The 15,905-nt window shown below is 42.4% G+C and overlaps 1 protein-coding gene across 7 annotated transcripts in view; it reads right to left on the bottom strand.

The window, feature by feature from the left end:
- Positions 1–15,905, bottom strand: part of LOC308593773 (NXPE family member 3-like) — a 71,709-nt gene that overhangs the window by 40,225 nt on the left and 15,579 nt on the right. Inside the window, exon 1 of one of the 7 annotated variants that reach the window (XM_081206443.1) lies at positions 3,821–3,985. The exons of the other annotated variants lie outside the window; for them this stretch is intronic. The gene's annotated coding sequence lies outside the window, so the exon portion shown is untranslated. Of the gene's footprint in view, positions 1–3,820; positions 3,986–15,905 lie in introns of those variants that run through there. 7 annotated transcript variants of the gene reach the window in all.

Below are 15,905 nucleotides of genomic sequence, written 5' to 3'. Positions count from 1 at the left end.
TAGGAGTTATAATCCAAAACATCTGGAGGGCACTGTGTTGCCAAAGGCTGGCCTACAAGGGCATTGCAGAGGGCCTTCTCGGTTGTGGCGCCCGCCGTGTGGAACACCCTCCCATCAAATGTCAAGAAAATAAACAACTATCTGACTTTTAGAAGACATCTGAAGGCAGCCCTGTTTAGAGAAGTTTTTAATGACTGATGTTTTAATGTATTTTTAATATTTTGTTGGAAGCTGCCCAGAGTGGCTGGGGAAACCCAGCTAGATGGGCAGGGTATAAATAAATTATTATTATTATTATTATTATTATTATTATTATTATTATTATTATTATTATTATTATCATCATCATCATCATCATCATCATCACCACTACTCAAAGCCATGAGAGGGGAGCAAAAGCTTCTGTCCAAGAGTGAAGCTAACCACAAAGCCTGCAACTACATCTGACTGCAATAAAGATTACCATTTGCTACAACCAACTCCAAGTGCTGCTGAGATTGTGGTTGGACTAAGGGAAAGAGGGAACCCTGCAACCCTCAGGTGACATGTGCTTTCCTAGTGGCAGTCTCACAGTTTAACAGGAACACCATCCCACAGGAAACTCAGCGACTCAACACTTCCACCTGCTGCCAAGTGTTGCAAGTTTTATCTGCTTTGTAGACTCAAAATTATGTCATCATAGGGTTGTGAGTGTTTAAGATATACTTTCATGAGAACATCGTTCTGCTTTGCTGAAGGTTTTGAAGGTATTGTTTTGCTTTTGCGAACCACTGCAAGACTATAGGAGTGAGCTAGGCTATACTTCTAAAGACAAAGGAAATCTTTTTATTTGAGATGTACATTTCGCATAAGACAAAACCATGTAGTACAAAACACTATTAATGCTAGACTCATTGTATAGCATAGAGCAGGGGGGGGGGGTTTCAACCTTTTTGAGTCCATGACTCCCTTAATCAACTACATTCTTTCTGTAGCACCCTTGTGGGGCTCAGGAGCCCAGTTATGACACCCCTGCCTGCAGAGCTGGAAGACTCTCACCATTTTTTTACTACCCTTCCTTGTAGACCCTCTCCTTGGGAGTCCTCTGGGCAGCTGCTGCTGCCATCCATGGTCTCTTAGCTGCCCACCCCACCCCAAAGAGTGATGCCTCGCAGAGGCACCATTTGCCTGTGGAGCTTACAGCCAGGGATGCTGCAATAAAAACCTGTGTAAGCCTTTGGTTGTGATGTGAGAGGGCAAAGATGTGAGAGGGCATCAGAGGAGGGAGGGAAGGAAAGAGGGAGAGAGGCCAGTGTTGCCCACAGCACTCCTGGCCATCATTCAAGGCACCCCAGGGTGCCATCGTACACTAGTTGAAAACCACTGGCATAGAGGACCTTGTGTAATGGTGGGCAATAGGCTGACAGTGTGGGTGTGTTGAGAGGGCAGGGGGAAGACCACATCTGTGAAAATTAAAGACACTCCTGACATTAGTAGACATTCCTTCTGCTCATGCTAGGGGCTGTTTGGATCCAAACCACTTTTTTCCATATAACACATCTAAGAAATAACTTTAAAAATGGATTATTTCATGGTTTCAAGTTTAATATTTCAGGCTTCGTATGTTTAGCCATTTCATGATATCTCTCTCTCTCTCTCTCTCTCTCTCTCTCTCTCTCTCTCTCACACACACACACACACACACACACACACACACACACAAACTATAAAACTAAGAAATGATTTGTGGGAAAAGTTGGATTTCATAGGACACTAGTGACATCCAGAAATTAAATGTAACTTTTTAAAACAAGGACTTTGACTTCAGTCTTAATGATATTTACTTGGAAAATAAATCCCAGTGATTTCAGAACTGCTTAGAATTGCATTTGCCACACTATAAGCAAAAAAACAAAAAAAACAAAAAACAAAAAAATGATAAAGTTGTAGTTTTATTCTGAGTGCAATATTTGGGGTTTACAGACTTTGAAGTTCTTTTATTTGGCCTCAAATGATTTAATGGGAAGAGGAGATCAGCAAGGCATAATAGCAGAATTAGACAGGAGACAAAATTGGATGTTCCAAAAGAATACTGGGCAGCCCTGTAATGTGGACTGTACAGTTCCAAAACCATGACAACTAGAAACTGTTAAAAGCAGAAATTGTCAAGAGTCCAAATTCTGCAGCAAAAATTAAGTCCTGCATGGAGGTCACCATGTGAAGAATGTCTATTCTCATTGCACTCAGGATTCTTCAGTCTTAAATGGTGTCAGTGTAATGTTCAAGATTTTTACTGGGAAAGAGCTCATCTCCTTTTTCTTTTATTTAAGTCTGCTGATAAGTAATGATGTGTTGTAGAAAACAGTGAATGTTAACTGGCAGCATGAATGAGTTAATACAAGCATATTTTTCAGCCAGATAGGCTGCTGCCAGAAAAACTTTGCAGACCAGTTTCTTCTAAATGCAAACTCCTGGAAATACTTGAGGGGATATAGTTTTTCTATCCCTGTTTCTGTTTGAGAAACACAAAGAAACTTTGTGTTGCTTTCAGAGGAATCTTTGCCAGGTTCTGTGGGGGCCTTTGCAAACAGAGGCCTCTAATGATTAAATAAACACGTCAACCAAATAACTGCAAATGGTTTCAAGGTTTTGAGGACAAAAAGAAACGCTGACACTTTATGCTGTTAAGACTATTTGATTGACTTGGCAGAACTGGAGGTTGAAACCTGTTAGTGTAAACTGTAAAGCAAATATTCAAAGGGCAGCACAGATTAAATGGAGCTGCCAGCACTATTGCTGCCAATTCATTCTGCCAGTTTACACTTAGCCTTTTCCCTCTTTGTAAGTACCCAAGACCCTTTTCAGCCCTAACCTGTCAAAACAATTCAGCATCATGGACAGCAATAAAGTGCCTGCCTTTTCATCAAAGGCACCAATGAAAGATAAACAAAAATCTTGATCTGCTTGGAGATAACTCTGGGAATAGAAAGGCGCTCCTCACTTTCTGGTAGTATTTTGCACTGACACGCAACTGAGATTACCAGATTGCCTTCTGGTGCCTGTCCGGACAGATGATTGTAGCTGCCAAAGAAAGATTGTCTTCTTCTTGAGCCATATGTTAGGATGATCTGCTCAGTGGAGGAAGAGAGCCACTAACTTTTAAAGAGATGAGCCAGCTATATTTACACAACCTAGTCAGGCTATAATTAATTGTCCTATCCTTAGAGAACTCTTTGTTCAAAAAGACGGAAGCTGCTTTTTGTGCATGTGGATAAACATGCATGTATGCAAAATAAATAAATGACATACATTATACATCTTCTCCATCACCTTCTCTCTCCAGTTATACAGAAAGATGGGAAGCTGTCTTATGATGAGTCAGATTATTGGTCCATTAGCTCAGTATAGTCCACAACAAGAGAAACTGAATGGGTACCACCATGTCAGAGTACAGAAAAAGGAGACAGCCGCATCCCTATAAACCCTGACTGTGGTATAGCAACTGCAGATGTGAAATTATTACAAGGCTATTATTACCCTAGCTGTGAGAGCATTAATAGAAAAGAGGTTGAGATGAATGTTTTAAAAGCAGGTACAAGCAAAATAAGACATGCTGTTTACTAAGCACAAAAAACTATATTGCCAGTACCCAGTTTCTTTCCTCCAAATGAGTAACTCAGAATGACTAACAAAACAGAAAAACAAACACTTGGATGAAAATAGCAGTAATTCTTAAAATATTTACCTAGCAAGTTCAATTGCTTTTGAAGAAGAGCTTTTATTCAAAACACCTCAGACTTTGACAAGTAAAATCACTTTTCAGTAAATTGTGTCTCATTACCTGTTGTTCACCACTCTCATTTTTCCCACTCACTGGTGACACATTGTTTACAGATTCTGATGGTCTATCCCAGAGGTTGTCAGCCTGGTCCCTACCGCCCACTAGTGGGCATTTCAGGATTCTAGGCGGGCGGTAGGGGGTTCTACGGCACAAGCTGAATCCTCCTTCCATTGAGCACTGGTGGGCGGTAAGGAACTTTTACCATCAAGAAAGATGGATTAGTGGGCGGTAGGTATAAAAAGGTTAAGTAAGTTAAAGGTAAAGGGACCCCTGACCATTAGGTCCAGTCGTGACCGACTCTGGGGTTGCGGCGCTCATCTCACTTTACTGGCCGAGGGAGCCAGCATACAGCTTCCGGGTCATGTGGCCAGCATGACTAAGCCACTTCTGGCGAACCAGAGCAGCGCACGGAAACGCCGTTTACCTTCCTGCCAGAGCGGTACCTATTTATCTACTTGCACTTTGATGTGCTTTCGAACTGCTAGGTTGGCAGCAGCAGGGACCGAGCAACGGGAGCTCACCCCGTCGCGGGGATTTGAACCGCCGACCTTCTGATCGGCAAGTCCTAGGCTCTGTGGTTTAACCCACAGCGCCACCTGCATCCCAAAAGGTTAAGTACCCCTGGTCTATTCAATATTACTTACTAAGTCAAACTTTCTGTGAAGGGGGATAAAGGGATTTAAAGTGCTTCAATTCTGGGGCAACGTTACAGAAGAAAATTCAACAAATAACCACTTAAAATAAAATTTACCGGTATATTCTTTAATTTTTCTTTTGAAATATATAAAAGAAATAGTCACCATCAAAATGACAGAAAATGGTGGCAGTTTGTATATTAGCTACCAAATAGTGGGAAAAGAAGCAGGTGCCAGCAACCAAGAAATGTGAAATAGCTTTGCCGCAGGGTACTTAGGCATAAGATCACATACTATAAATTGTGTGAAGATGCAGCAAACACACAAATAAATATTTGCATTAGAACCATAGTATAAGTTTGTTATAATACTGTACTGGAATGACAAATCTCAGCATAATGTTTGAGCAGCAATACTAGAGATAACTTAATTTGAATTAGTAGTGGTAAAATGATACTGTCAGATAAAATCTAGAAACACTTAAAAATGTAAAATATAATTTTCTGTATCACTTAACCTTTAGAAATGTAGGATGCATCTGTGATGCAATTATTAAAATATGCCTATATTGTACTTTGACTTAAGCATTAATTCTGGGAATTAGTATTGGTCAGATTTTGTTTTGTTTTAAAATAATTTAGGTGTCTCCACCTGAAAATGGAAATATGTGTCAGTATCTTCATATGGGACGTGGGTGGCACTGTGGGTTAAACCACAGAGCCTAGGACTTGCCGATCAGAAGGTTGGCGGTTCAAATCCCCGCGACGGGGTGAGCTCCCGTTGCTCGGTCCCTGCTCCTGCCAACCTAGCAGTTCGAAAGCACGTCAAAGTGCAAGTAGATAAATAGGCACCACTCTGGCGAGAAGGTAAACGGCATTTCCATGCGCTGCTCTGGTTCGCCAGAAGCAGCTTAGTCATGCTGGCTACATGCCTCAGCCAGTAAAGCGAGATGAGCGCTGCAACCCCAGAGTCGGCCACGCCTGGACCTAATGGTCAGGGGTTCCTTTACCTTTACCTTTACCTTCATATTGTTGTGAAGACTGATGAGAAGAGCAAATATAGTATCTGCTGAGAAGCTCAAAAATATAAATACGGTGGTACCTCAGGTTACAGACACTTCAGTGTATATTCATACTCAGTATGAATATATTTCACCAATACATTTGAAGAGAAGAACAATAATAGTTGCAACTACCTGCTGAGTATATGAAATATAAAAATGGATTCATTCATGTTCACCCATATTCACCTAAAATGATGTCGTGAGGAAAAATCAAATCAGACGGTAGTTCCTGATAAAACTACAACAAGCTGTATTGTCAAGAAGCATTAAACCACATGGTTGGATTCTATTGCATTTAGGTACCAGAAATAACATACATTTAAACCTTAGAGGAACAGTCTCTTTTCCTCCTGATGATGACTTACTGTGGAAGAAGCAAGTTCCTGGGTGCATGCCTGTCCTGGCATTGGCAGGACCCTGGCAAACGTGGACAGATACCTGGGCCCCTGCAGAGCCCATCAGTGCTGATGTCTGCCCTGGGTGCCCTACACTTGGTGGTTACAGCAGCTGGCAGCCATTTAATTTCCCATAGTGCCCTTGACATAGCATTGCTCCCTGGCAGTTGTTGGGTTTTATTATTATTTATTATTGCTTTTCTTTGCCAGATAAGCCCACTCAGGAGGCCACTTTGTCAAGGGGCCCCTTAAACCTTGAAAGAGATAATCTTGCTTCCGAGTCCCTTATCGTAAATGTAGAGAAAGGAAATATATATATATTTAGTGAGAGTGGGGATTCTGGCATCTCATGGCTAACCTACACAAGAGATCTATTGTACAATCTCAGACTTTCTGAAGTTTCTGAAGCGAGCCAGTGTGGTGTAGTGGTTAAGAGCAGTGGACTCGTAATCTGGTGAACCGGGTTTGATTCCCCGCTCCTCCCCATGCAGCTGCTGGGTGACCTTGGGCCAGTCACACTTCTTTGAAGTCTGTCAGCCCCACTCACCTGTTGTGGGGGAGGAAGGGAAAGGAGATTGTTAGCTGCTTTGAGACTCCTTAGGGTAGTGACAAAGTGGGATATCAAATCCAAACTCTTCCTCTTTTTCTGGTCCTAGTTGAAAGCAGCCCCTCTCTCTTTCTCTCTGCTCCAATTATGGCATTGGGAGAGGAGGATGTAGTATAGTATTGTCCCCTACAGGCCAAATAGTCAGAGAGGGAGTGATTTAGATCATTAAAACACTGGGAGAAGCTTAAGGGGGGGAGCACTGCTGATGCTCCAGTAAAAATCAGGGTCCCTTATGTATGCTTTTAACTAAAAATGTAACTGTCTCTAGAGATCTAATCATGGATCTCTATTGTCTTTTGTCATTTGACGCTCATGCCCAACATTTTGCTTTTTGTTAATTCAATGTCTTTTAAGAATTTATTCAGATTCTTTCAGGTTCAGACACAGCAACTGCTGTTTATGTAATCCTGATGCTAAATTACTGTAATGGGCTATTATGATTATTTATTTATACAGCACTATCAACGTACATTGCGCTTTACAGAGTAACAGTAAGTAGCAAGGACAGGTTCCTGCCCCAAGAGTCTTCAAAGATACATTTTGATGGCAGGGAAGGCGAGACATGGAAGCTCTAGGAAGGAGTTTCAGGCATAGGACATGGGGAGGGGAAATTAATGGAGCCATTTAAGGACCAGAGGCTGCTCTTTACCTCTTCAGAAAGGCCAGGCATGACCTTCTTTGTGAGGTAGACCGTGTGTTTCAGAGCACGCACTGCATTTACAGTGGTACCTCACAAGATGAATGCCTCGCAAGACGAAAAACTCGCTAGACGAAAGGGTTTTTGGTTTTTTTGAGTTGCTTCACAAGACGATTTTCCCTATGGGCTTGCTTCGCAAGACGGAAACATCTTGCAAGTTTGTTTCCTTTTTCTTAACACCGTTAATACAGTTGCGACTTGACTTTGAGGAGCAACTCATAGAACGCGGTGTGGTAGCCTTTTTTGAGGTTTTTAAAGACTTTGGTGATTTTTGAAGCTTTTCCAAAACTTTCCCGACACCGTGCTTCGCAAGACGAAAAGAATCGCAAGACAACAAAACTCGCGGAACGAATTAATTTCGTCTTGCGAGGCACCACTGTATTTACTTATTAAATTTATATCCTGCCCTTCTTCCCAAAGGAATTCCACATGGAATTCTCATCTGGCGCCATCTGTAGGACAAACCTACTGTGGAAGAATTTTGTATTACAAGGAAATATTGGCCCATCCTAAAGGGTTAAACCCTTTAGAACTTTCAAGAGTTTTTGGTTTGCTTTATTAACTTGCGCTTCAGGGATAAGTATTGGCAGGGAGGACCCACTTCTGGGTCAGCTGATGGCTGAGTGTCAGCCAGCAGTAGTGCAGCTGCAGGGTTTATTATCTATGCTCTATTAGCCTATCTCACCTGGTCCATGATGTAAACATGCCTCACACCATCCTGTTAACAGCTTCTGGAGCAGGTGTGAGGCATTTGGATATCGGGCCAGCCAGCACATAACCACTAAGGGTATAAGGCAGCCTGCCACTCTCCAGACCTCTCGTGGAGGGAGCACACAAAGAAGGGCATCAGATGAACCATCTTCAAAGGCAGCCTCACATTTAATGTGTTGCAGTAATCTAACCTAGAGGTTACCAGAACATTGACAACAAAACTTAGGCAATCCTTGTCCAGATAGGGGTGCAGCTGGGCCACCATCTTAAAGCTGATGGAAGGCACTCTGCACCACTGAGGTCACATGAGCCTCAAGCAACAGCAATGGATCCAGAAGTACCCACAAGCTAAGTACCAGCTGCTTGAGAGAGAGTGCAACCCCATCAAAAGCAGGCAACCATCCATTCATCCAGTCTAGGGAACTGCCCACTAACAGTGCCTCATTGTTATCTAGATTGATCTTCAGTTTATTAGCTGTCATCGAGTCTGTTCTTACCAAGGCAAAACAACTGTCCAGCACATCCACTGTCACACCTGGAGATGTAAAAGTGAAGGAGAGCTGTGTGCCATCTGCATATTGCTGACAGCATATTCCAAAACTCTGGATGTCAGGGCTGGAGTCAGATGCAGGTCAGTATGAAAGGCACAAGGCTCTTTTGTCAGTTAACTCTTTATTCAAGGAAACAGCAGACAACACAGCAAGACTTCTCAGCAGGTCCTGCCTCTATGGAGCAGTTTCCAGGATTAAAGGTCCCTGGCTTCAACCCTTTCTAAGACTCTTCCTCTCCTGGATGTTCCCCAAGCAATCTCAAACTGTGTCTGTGCACCTCTGGTCTCTGTTCTGCCCTCCTCATTATTCAGTGCCTTCTTGGAGACCATGCGGGAGGGGAGGCTCGTCGCAGCAGGAGAGAGAGTCCTTCCTCCTCCACTTCAGCCTCGGAGTCTGAACTGCTCCCTGTCAGTGGTTCTTCCTGCTCAATAAACCCTGTTGCCCCTTCGGCATCAATCCCTTCCTCCCACTATTCTCTCTCTGACCTCTCCTCAGTGTCCCACCTCCAATCCCCTAGCTATGAGCCTACCTGCTCTTGGGAGTTCCCCGACTGGTGCCTCCCACCACTCCTCTTCATCCAGTCAGTTCCTGACAATGGATGACCGCACTTAGTGGTTTCATGTAGATGTTAAACAGCATAGGAGATAAAATCAAACTCTGAGGAACCCCACATTGAAGACTCCATGGAGCCAAATAGCACTCCCCAAGCATCACCTTCTGGAAGCAGCCAACCAAGTAGTACTGTAACCATTGCAAAGCAGCGCTGCCAACCTGCAACCTGGACAGCTGATCCAGAAGGATACCATGGTTGATGGTATCAAAAGCCACTGAGAGGTCCATGAGAATTAAAAGTGGCACATTCCTCTGTCTCTCTCCCAACAGAGATCATTATACAGGGTAACCAAAGCTGTTTTTGTGCCACAACGGGACCTAAGCCCCAATTGAAATGGATCTAGAAAATCAGCTTCCTCCTTGAGCACTTTTAAATGTTTTTTAAAGTGCTTTTGCCCACCTGGAGATTCAAACCCTTCACCTGACATCTGGAGTGCGCCAGGAAAACCAGTAGACCCCAGGTGAGAACTGTTTTAATCCTGTTTTTTAAAACTATGGTTGTCTTTTAGATGTTTCTTGGTTTTGTTTTATGCTGATTTTAATGTATGTCTTTATTGTACATTGCTTTAAGCTGCTTTTGTAAAAATAATAAAACTAATAAATGTAAAACTAATAAAATTAATTTAGAATAATGCCCTATCAGCATTAAAGATGCAGGAAATAAAAACAAAATTTACTATAAAATGCAATCCAATGACACATGGAGCTTTTTATTTCACTTTTTCCATCTAGCTTGTTTGATATGCAAATAGTAAGATGAGAGGCATTGGTGAGTCATCTTTATTCTGTCAGGAATGAAGGGCTGGTTAATGTGGGTGGTTCTATGTGCTGTCGGCCAAAAGGTGTGAAGATTTTCTATATATCCACACAAAGGCTGATAATCTGAGGATCTGTGAGAATTTTGCCCAGGCTTGTATTCTCTCCCCTCCCTGCATGTTTTGTGTTTTGGAATATTTTAATCAACTCAGTAATAAAACCATTCGATTGCAATTTGTCAGATTTGCAGAATGCAGCCCAAACACGTTTGTTTTCCTCACAAAATATGCAGGCAATTTTTCGGGAACATTTGCAAACTCCTTTTTATGTAACAATATGCAAACAGCTCAAAGTTAATTTCAGTAATGCAATGTAATACACATTTTATGGTAATTTTTACAAGTGTGGGTGTGGGGTGTGTGCATTTCTTTGGTGTTTCCAGAAATTCCTAATCTGTTTTGTGGTATTTCAGATTGCATCCAGATGATAACTTACAGTTTGTATAATTGAGGACCTATTTATCAAGTGAAAATGCTTTTCCTGGACAGCAAGCCGCAGGTGAGAATACTTCTCCCCACCCAGCCCAAAAGTCACTACACACAGAAAACTAGCATACTGTATAAGAGAGAATGTGAAACATTCATAAATGCAGCTTGAAGTAGTAGCAACCAGTAAAAGGTTTATCTTTTACATTCATTGTTGAATGTCTCTTAACTGACCCTGACAAAGCAGAAGTGCAGAAAGTATTTTTCCCAACCCTGAAGTACTGTATAAGGTTGCATGAGTTTTTACATAAAAACTCCTGCAGCAATTGCTTGGACTGTGTCCAGAACTCGCACCAGATTTTGGAGGGCCCTTAGGCAAGATGCTTTCAGGGAGACCTGTCACTGAACAGGCCCGTTTGCCTCCCTTTCTCTTTAGGAACATTGTCTACACTGACTGGAAGCAGCCCTCCAGGGTTTCCGATGGAGTCTTTCCCAGAACCTAGACCTTCTGCATGCAAATCAGATTGTCTACCGGTGAGCTATAGTCCTTCGTCCTTTGGCACAATCAGCACAGTTGCCCAGAGGGGGAGAAGGCAAGGCAAGCAGACGATGCTGCTCCATCTTCTCACTCTTCTCACTGCTCCCTTGCTTAGAGAGGAAAGAATAGCAAAGTAGAGAAGCAGCAATGCCGGGCAGATGAAGAGGTTTACAATGGGCCCCTGTAGGGGTATGGGCTTTGACAGATGTCCATTGCCTACTCATGATGCCAGCACTAACTGTGCCAGCCATGCCAGTCCTCCTAATCCCAGTTTAAAATAGGGATCAGTGTGGTGTATGCGCTGAAATGAATACACTAATGCACTGAGTTGATGCTCTGACAGCAAATTATATTCCAATTCTGTCTGGTTTTCATGTTTCCTCTGGAATGGTGGGGAGAAGTAAGATGAGTGGTGAGTGTTCAATCCACTGCAAAATTAGCAATTTATTATGGTTTGAAACGCCATTGGTTAGACCTATTCTGGGACTCTGATGATGCTCCATTGTCATGGTCCCCTGGATTCCACAGGGTTGGTTCTCTGATTTTATCTGCTCTGTTAGAGTCTGACTAGCTGCCAAAGAGTTTTAAAAGGTAGAGAAACCCACAATCCGAATTCCAGGTTTTATGCACATCTCCTGAAACTAAACATATCTATGGCATTACACTGGGCTTTCACACAAGGAGCAGATAATTCCAGCTGCTTATACAGTAAGGATAATAGGTGGGCAAACTTCTAATTCTGCAAGAACATAGTAGCAACATTGTCATCAACATTGTTTTCTCTAGGGAAGAATGTTTTCATCAACTCTGCAAACTGGAGTTCTCATTAGTTCCTTGGGGATTTTGCTGGTGTTTCATCAGCAAGATACAAGATAGGATTCTGATACTGAAAGTTTATTCAGGACCCAATTAAGTGCAGCGAGCCATTCATGTGTATTGGTTTGTTACATTTATTAGTCCCACCATCTGGCTCATCCCAACACTGGGATGTCAGACTGCTGTTTGGACTAAGTAGCAGCGCTCTGGAGACAAACCACACGATGGTGGCGGAGGGCAGTGGCTAACCTCTGCACTGAGCTCATACACAGAGTTTACTGTGTGGAGCAGCTCTTATGTAAAAGCAGTTTTGTAATGCAGCTGCCATGTAGAGTAGTATTAAATAAATATCCAGGATTTAGAATTTATTAAATGGCTGGTTCACACATGAGATAATTGCCTTACAAATCTCTTTGCCAGGCTTATATGAAGATGCCACTTGGTGGATGGTAGTTAATTATCTATTTTCATTCATAACCCACCTTTATTTCATAAAATGCCAGGTAGTGTACCAGACAGTGGTGTCTTATCCAGGCACACTCCTGATCTACTGTACTTGGGTTCAGCAACATTGCTGTGTCATGTACCTTCAACTCAAGCTCTAGAACCTGGGTCACTGTTGCCTCAGTTTCCATGGTGGAGGAATCTTGAAAAGGTGACAATGCTATCATAAGAATGGGCACAGCCTTGCTTACAACATCCCTGCAAATGTTACAAACACGTGAACACCATTTCTACCCATCACAAACATCTCCCTTTGATAGTAAACCAGGAGTGTGCCTGGAAACAGCACAGCACTTCCCACAGGTCTTCTCTTGTGTATTAACTAGTCCCAGAGCCCAACTATGTTTGTGGGTTGTTAAAAAATTAATAGATGATGGAGGGAGGTTATTTTTGTCATGACTGAAGTGTACTGGTAAGGAAGGCTTCACCCCACCCCACCCCCACGGTGTGCCTGAGAAAGATCCCATTTATAGGGTCAGCAGTTGTGTAAAGGAGGAGGATTTTTTGTTCGGACTGTGTCATGAGGGGGAAAACTTAAACCTCCCTGTGCACGACAGTCAAGATGAAATTGAGGAGTCTGTACTGCTATGCTTTGAACACAGACAGAGATGTTGTTACTAATTATTTGTTTAGTGTCACATCTAGTTTGATCCTAACATTCAGCCCTCCTGCAAATGCCACAGATATTTCACCCAGGAATATTCAAGCTATTTTTGTACTTACTTGTGTTCTCTAGAACTCAGTATTATCTCCATGTTAATATCCAGAATCCATTGTCTTCCCTCCCAACCTCTGCCAAATTCAACTCTGATGTTTGTAGAGCACAGCTAGTTCTGAGGTTTTGCCATTTCCCACCAACAGAGGGAAGTGTGCTGAACAGAGGATCTTATTACATGGGTAATCAACAGGTGCTGCTTGGAAGAGGGGAGGATTTCAATAAGAAAACTGCTGCACAACACCCCCCCCCCAAAAAAAAAATCTCATTAGCAATTTCCATCAAACTATTGACCTATGGTGTACCCCTTCAATAAGTCTACCACATAATGATCAACTTTACATAATCTTGATTATTAAATATGCAAATTGAAAGCAGTTGGGTGGCTTTCTGGAAAATATCAAATTGTACTAGGAGTTACAGTGAGTGTCAAGAAAATCAGGAACTATGTTCTTAGCAATGCTATGCTTTTGTCCTCCTGTGTCTCAAATCTATGGAAAACCACTGAAATGCCATGACCAATAAAGTATTCTGCAAGAAGTATTCCTGACATATTATAATTCTTTTACAGGTAGGTGCAGTTTTCTGTCTGCTCCACTGCTTCAAATTTGCTTGTGGGTATAAGTGCAGTATCTGATGTTTTGAGAGAAGCCTCATGGAAGCTTTTCTGGGCTCTAGGTTCTTGCTTAGCACATTTCCATTATTTGTTACCCAGCTTTAAAAATTGCAACATCCACAGGAGCAGTTCTTTTAGCTTGTCTGTTAGCTGTACAATGCCTAAAATAGTCAAGTGGAACGTAGAGCTATACAGTGGTACCTCGGGTTATATACGCTTCAGGTTACAGACGCTTCAGGTTACAGACTCGGCTAACCCAAAAATAGTACCTCAGGTTAAGAACTTTGCTTTAGGATGAGAACAGAAATCGTGCTCCAGCGGCGTGGCAGCAGCGGGAGGCCCCATTAGCTAAAGTGGTGCTTCAGGTTAAGAACAGTTTCAGGTTAAGAACGGACCTCCAGAACAAATTAAGTACTTAACCCAAGGTACCACTGCATTTAAAAAGCTTCCCTGCTTCATTTATTCTGCTTATAATGGGTTAGTAAATGAGACAGCATTTCACAAAACTAGTACCCACAAAATAATATACAAGGTAACTTTTACCTTATTGGTTGCCTGAGCAGCGAGAGAGTTGTGTTATTGTTTGTTTACATAATGAGTAAATATCATTGGACTCCTTCACTTAAATTCTATAGCATTAAATTCTGTTCTGTAATGGCAACATGATTCCTGGTTGTTTAAAATGAATTCTGGGAGTGGAGAGGTGGGTACTGTACAGCACATGCAAGTTTACAGAAGATGCTTTAAAAATAAAATAAAATTGCAGGGATGGGAATCTGTGGCATTGCAGGAGTTGTTGGACCATCATCCTGACCAATGGCTTCACAGGCTGGGTCTGAAGGGAATTGGAATTCATTGACAATTGGAGGACTACAAGTTTTCCATTCCTGACATCATAGGAGCCAACTCCAAGGGGCTGTGGGTGCTTGGGCACAAACAATAATATAATTGTGGGTGCTGGACACCCACAAAATCCATGAGAAAAGCCGTCAGGTGGCTGCGGCACTGCCTCTGAGAGCAAATAAGTTCAGCTCCAGCCTCCACAGCCAGCGAGCAAATTACCCTTTTCTGGGGGGGCCTCGGATGATGAGGCAGGGTGCCTCACTGGTTGCGGAGAGGAAGAGGAAGATGAGCAGCTCTTTCCTACCGCAGGAATGTGAGTGGGATGTCACACGTCCACGTTGTGGCAGTGGGCACCCACAATCTTGAGGGCAAGTTGGCACCCCTGCCTGATTTACTGTTTAGCTATATAGTGGTGAGGAAATGCACTAGCTTTCAGGGCCACTGGCCTGATCCAGCAGAGCTGTTCTTATGTTCTTTTGTAATTCTTGGGCTTTCAGGTCTACATACAAGACTGTTATACCAAAATATATATTCAACTGCCTTATGTCTATTCTAGTCTCCTCTTCTTGTGTTCATACTGTGCCTATAAATGATTTGATTTGGCAGCAAAGCTCTGATAAAATTCTCAGGACAAGCAATGGACTTAAATGCAACATAAGATAGCCTTCCTAGTCTGGAGAATCTCAAATGGCTCCTAACTTTCACCATCTGTGAAATGCTCACTGCTTTGAATGAATCTTCTTTATAAGTGGTGAGCATTTCACAGATGGTGATAGCTACTGACTCCAGCTAAGATAGACAGAATATCGGATTCAAGAATGTTTTATTTCTGACCTATTGCTTAGAGTAATGTTATGTCATGTTTCATCAATGCATGGCCCATTACACTTTCTGTGATATGGAGCGCTGTATCTTAGTATTTTCTTTAACAGAGCAATACCAGAGAAATTAGATATGTCCTTTTAATGCACCACGGAGAATGGGGAGGCAATAATGTCAAAATTTAATGTTCATTATTATTATTCTGTGCATCAAATAAGTCCTAATTACATTTACTATGTAGTGAGCCCCACTGAAATCAATTGGTCTTCTGAATGAACAGTTAGGGCTGTGGTTTCAGTCACCTTCTTAATGTTAATAGATACTATAGTACTTTAACAAGTGAAGTTCAAGGTGTTTCACGTAGTACACTTCCCATACCAAGTGGGCTACAACAGTACTGTGACACAAAACCTGCAGACCACACACTTCCTTGTTGTGTGTGTGGGGGGGGAGAGGCCATAATTCAACAACACCCCACCCCTACCCCCAGTCCTTGTGCTGTCTTCCCAAAGCTGGCCAAGTGAGGCGTCTGGCTTTGGGAAAGTGGGCGCAAGGTTATGGTGAGACTTATCTGCGATGGAGAAAATAAGAGGGAAATTTGGCTAAAGTGTTTTAACACGGTAACTAACTGCTTCCTTAAAGATGTCTTAGTTCAACATTAATAGTTGAATGGAAGCTGGTAGAATTTAAACTGCCAGTAACAAGTTAACAAGGCATTT

Source organism: Podarcis bocagei, assembly GCF_964188305.1.
Source record: "Podarcis bocagei genome assembly, chromosome: 8".
In the NCBI taxonomy this organism is placed as follows: domain Eukaryota; kingdom Metazoa; phylum Chordata; class Lepidosauria; order Squamata; family Lacertidae; genus Podarcis; species Podarcis bocagei.
Note: the sequence above shows the minus strand (reverse complement) of the source record. Positions and strands in the feature narration are given on the sequence as shown.